Here is a 5,377-nt window from a genome sequence, read left to right on the forward strand (position 1 = left end):
AGACAAACTGATGCTGAGTGTAATGAGCAGAACCAGGAGAACATTGTACACAGTAACAGCCACGTTGTGGGATGACTGACTTTGACAGACTTAACTCTTCTCAGCAATGCAAGGATCTTAGAGAACTCCAAAAAACTCATGATGGAAAATGCTATACACATCCAGAGAAAGAACTTTGGAGTCTGAATGCAGATGGAATCATATTATTTGCTCTCCTTTTCTTTCCTTTCTTTATTTTGTTTCTTCTTTCTCAGGTTCTTCCCATTAGTTCTAATTCTCCTTTACATCATGACTAATGTGAAAATATTTCATATGAATGTATAAGTAGAGCCTATATCATATTACATACTGTCTTGGGGAAAGGGGAGGAGGGGGGAGACAAAATTTAAAACTCAAAATCTCATGTTAAAAACTACAAATAAATTAATTAATTATAAAGTAGAAAAAAAAGGCAGCTAAATTAAAAAACAGAAAGAAAGAAATGAGGTATAGAATGGCATCTTTACCCAGTCAAAAATTAAAAGGAAGAAAGGAAGGAAGGAAGGAAGGAAGGAAAATAAGATAAAGAAGGAAGGAAAAGAAAGCCATATTGCTCATCTAGCTAGTTCCATTTTGGTCCCCAGTGGGCATCTCCTTTTGTATTCACAGAAGTTATTGTTTGTATTTTATTCTTGAAGAGGACCATGACGTTAGGGAGGTGATGCCATGACATGCAAGTGAATTGGTTTTAAGTGAGGGAGTGCTGTGGAAAATCACCAGTCTCAATTTCCCCTTCAGAGCCATCTGGGTCCAGTGGCCAGAGAGAGATCAGGACAAATAGTGAGAGCCAAGGATGCACTGGGTGACCTTGGCCTTTTCAAGCTAAGGTCTTTGACAGATTTCACTTTGATTGAGGCAATGCCCATTTAGTGATTCTATATGGTGAGACAATAAATACACATATAAGGAAATACAAAATAAACATTAGGTAATTTGGGGAAGGAGGAAATAGCTACTAGGAGGACCAGGGAGGGCTTCATGGAGAGGTGACATTTGCATTGAGCTTTGAAGGAATTTAGGGATATTAAGAGGCAAAGGTGGGAAGTGAATATATTCTAGAAGTTAAGAATGGTCTGGGCAAAATGTTGGAGGTAAGACAGGGGATAGCAAGTGTGAAACAACAAAAAGATCAGGAGTGAAGAGCATGTAACAGAAAGTAAGGCATAATAAGCCTTGGAAAGTATGTTAAAATCAGTCTGTTTTGTTTTACTTTTCAATTCTACTAAAATGGTTCAGTCTGCAAAACATTTTTTTTTCTTTTCCTGTTCTGAAGGAATTTTTAAACTTGAAATATCCAGATAATTGTCTTAATTATCTACTTCACTTTGCTTGAGTGCACTTATCTGACTATTTTAGGGACACAAATAAATGTCTCTTGCAATCTACATCAATACAATATCTTTTCTGTTGGAGATGTGGTACAAATATGCATAGTTAAAATGACTGAATTAGGACAAATCAAAACCACTGAGTGTTGTTACCCCATGGACCCATAGGATCATTTATTTAAAGCTGGAAGCTATCTTAGAAGACATCTAGTTTGACCTCTTCATTTAACAGTTGAGGAAACAGAAGCCCAAAGAAGTTAACTTGACCAAGTTGCAGAACCAAGATTTGAACCCTGGTACTTATCACAAAATAGGAATGCCAGAAGCAGTTAAATTGAAAAAAGTGAGGAATGAAAGCTGACAGCCTGATAATAGAGATGGAAGGTGTGAGAGGAGGTTGGATGAGTCAAAAAATTGGACTCATGACATAAAAAAGCTGAATTATCTGGAGCCATTTTTGAGTGTAGAAATCGGCCCAAGGTCGTCATGAAACCCCAGTAACGCACAACAATCCACAACAAGGATGAGAACTTTGACTCAACGGGAACATTAACTGCTATGCTCCATCTTTGGCTTTTGTAAAGTCAAGGAATAACAGCTACAGTTCATACTTAGAGCAAGATTTCCTCACGATGACCTTGTAAAGCTGATAGTGCAGGTATTATTATTTCTCTGTTATAGACAATGAGTTCAGGCTTAGAGAGTTGAATTGACATACAAGCTCAGGGACACCCATCAGGGGTTTCCCCAAGTAGGCAATACTGCATCCAAGGGAGTGCTAGAATGATCCAGGGAACCAATAGTAACTATAGATGCAATTGGGAGGCATTGAATAAAAATAAGGGGGTGGTGAAAGCATAAGTAAAGGAGAAGGGAAGAGGAGAGAATTTTGAAAAGCTGTACATGTTTCACCTGTTGAGTACCAGAGCTGAAGTTGTAGTGATTACGTTATTTTCCAAATAAACACACAAAATGCAAATTATAACCAGTCAGTCATCAAGTCTGTCCAGCATGCATCAGCAGAAATATGTGGTGTAATGATTTGTTTAGAATACAATACTATACAGTTACATGATGCAATATTGTGTCACCAAAATTTCAGTGCAGGGGGAAAACCCCCCACAAACTTATGATAATTTAAATCTAAGATGCATTATTTAAAAATATTTTATATTTTTTAAAATGACACAAATTTCAAAAAAAAATAACGGGTTAAGGAAAGTAGATTTTGTGGGGGGAGGGTGCTGTCTTCTCTGCTCTGCAGGTAGTTCTTCAGCTTTGCCCCTCACCCCCTGAGAATATATGCCTACGCCAAGTTCATCTCTACCCCTTCCTTTGTGAGGAGTGGCTCTCAGCTGCTAAGTAGACTGTTATCTGCAGTGGTGGTAAAATGGCCAGGCGTTTGGACAGATGAGAACCTCAGCATGTTAGCAGCATCAGGTCCCTTGACCTCACTTGACTTCAGATGTGAATTCCAAACTAGCATCATCTCAAGGCACATTGACACAAGTTCATGGGAGCTGGAGCTGCCACTGTGGAGGTGGTGGCTCTGGAGTTGGGATTGGGACTGTGTTTGGAAGTCTCATCATTGGTTATTCCAGGAACCCCTCCCTGAAGCAGCAGTTCTTTTCCTATGCCATCCTAGGCTTTGCCCTATCTGAGGCCATGGGGCTCTTTTGCCTGCTGGTGGCCTTCCTCATCCTCTTCTCCGTGTGACGGAGCCATTTCTATCCCCCAATGTTTCTAAACATTCCTTCTAATTGTCCAAGTCCTTCCATGTCTCTTCCAACTTGTATGTACCACCCCCTCCATCTTACCAGAGAGCCTGGGGGAAAGCCATGGACTCAGGGTTTGACAGAGAGAAAGCAAATGAATACTTTATAAATAAGCTGTTAAAAAAAAGAAAGAAAGAAAAAGGGGTGGTAGGCCAAATAAGTTTGGGAAATTTCTGCCTTAGATAGTAAGTTTTAATTCCTTAGGGTTACCTTGGGCAAATTGCTTAATCTCTCTGTTCCTGTTTCCTCATCTTTAAATTGAGGTTAGACTAGATGACTTTTCAGATCCCTTCTAGCTCTAAATTGATGATGATGATGATGATGATGATGATGATGATGATGATAACAATGACAAATGAGTATTGGAAAAAAAATTAAAATCCATCCAAGTATTTATTGAATATTAACCTAGTGTTCTTTCTACAGAATGATTGTGTCTACTTAAATGATTGAGTTATAATTTACCTGAAAAATTCACTTATGTGGAACCCCTTGTACTTCTATAATACTATTTTTCATCAATGAGGCATTGCAGTTTATTAATTATGAGCACAGTCCAATAGTTGAAGGATATCTTGTTTATTGCAAAGCATCTGCAGAGGACATAAAATCTGCATCAGGGAGGATTAATGCAGGACAATAAACTCCTCAGCAAATGGAGGCCATGTGTCCTTTGTTTTTCCCCCCAGGGCCCACTCAGTTTTTCAAAGAAACCTGCCCAGAAGGTTTCAACAGAAGGCAAGAGGGGCCTTCCTTTCCTCCTAGGTAACATATGTTCATTTTAAAGTCCTTTCTCTGCCATAGTTTTTAAAAGGGCTATTTGGGATGGGGACTCATAAGTACCATCAGGATTTCAGTGAATAAGGAAAAAAAAATCTACCAATAAGCAGCCTTATAAGAAAATATAATAAATAAAAAGTTCAGCACTACACCACTGTGTATTCTTAAAATAATACCCATAATTTTGTCATCTATTTCAAAGACTCTTAAAAGAGAAAACTTAAGGCAAGTAGGAAGGAAGGCTACTTTAACAGGATGGTAGTACGTCTCATAATTTTTCTTTTTCTTTTTTTGCAAAACAATTGGGGTTAAGTAACTTGCCTGGGGTCACACAGCTAGTAAGTGTCCGAGGCTGGATTTGAACTCAATTACTCCTGACTCCAGGGTTGGTGCTGTATCCACTGTACCACCTAGCTGCCCCCTCATACTTTTTCAAAGCAACGTTTTGCATAACTATTTATAACCTTCTAGGCACAAAAGTCTCTTTTTTGTGCCCATAGAAGCTTAGATTTTAGAGATTAGAAAGGACATTCAAACACCTTATTTTCACAGATTTGGAAACTGAGGTCCCTAAAGGTGAGATGATTTGCCTGAGGTTACAGAAGCAGTAAGAATCATGGGTGGGATTTGAATTCAGCTCTTCTGACTTCAAAGCTAGGGCACTTTTACATTACCCCCTCAGAACCAGCCCTTTCCTAGGCAAAGGAAACAAGCAGCAAAAGCACCTCCCTCTTTCCTTAAAAAGAAAAGAACACTTATCTAAATTCTTCTGTTTATCTGTTATGGTATTTTAAATTGCCACCATTATAGTTGTTAATTGAAATTAAGGTTTTATCTTTTAGTAGGTTCTTATTAAATGCAAATATATCTCTGAGGCAGTCTGGTCAGACTTGGGCACTTTCTGTATTAGGGACTGAGGCACTATAACAGAAACAACCAGACTCCTTTAGTATAATAATTAGATAAAATAGAAACGGTTAAAGCTGGGAGCTTATTGCTTTCCAGCTTACTTTTGATTAATGTCTTTAAAGGTACCATGGACTTTACCTTAATTTGGTACCTCATACATAAGATGAGGGGGTTAGTGTGATGGCCCTGAAGGCCTCTTCTAGTTCTAGAACTATGATCCTAGCCTTGGTAAAGTGGTCTAATTTCTAGATGGATATGGATTTAGAATAAGAGCTCTTTAAATATGAGTTCTGCTACTAACATGCTACATTAAAGTTTTTAAAACCAATTGAGCTTTGCTTAACATGAAAAATGAGGTGGTTGTTTATATCCCTGGTATCCAACTCAAATGGAAATAGATCCCTACAGAATATATTGATTTAGGGAACCACAGGTTAATGTTATTTATGTTTTATTTTACTGTATTTTTATTCATTTTGGTAAACATTGTCCAATTATATTTTAATCTCGTTCTGGCCCAGTTGGGGACTGTTAACATTCACTGTG

At 38.1% G+C, this 5,377-nt stretch overlaps 1 pseudogene; it reads left to right on the forward strand.

Annotated features, from left to right (window-relative positions):
• Positions 1 to 2,549: 2,549 nt before the first annotated feature.
• Positions 2,550 to 3,083, forward strand: LOC110194821 (ATP synthase F(0) complex subunit C2, mitochondrial pseudogene; annotated as a pseudogene).
• Positions 3,084 to 5,377: the final 2,294 nt, after the last annotated feature.

The sequence above is a fragment of the Phascolarctos cinereus genome, unplaced genomic scaffold, assembly GCF_003287225.1.
Source record: "Phascolarctos cinereus isolate Bilbo 61053 unplaced genomic scaffold, phaCin_HiC Scaffold_4;HRSCAF=312, whole genome shotgun sequence".
In the NCBI taxonomy this organism is placed as follows: Eukaryota; Metazoa; Chordata; class Mammalia; order Diprotodontia; family Phascolarctidae; genus Phascolarctos; species Phascolarctos cinereus.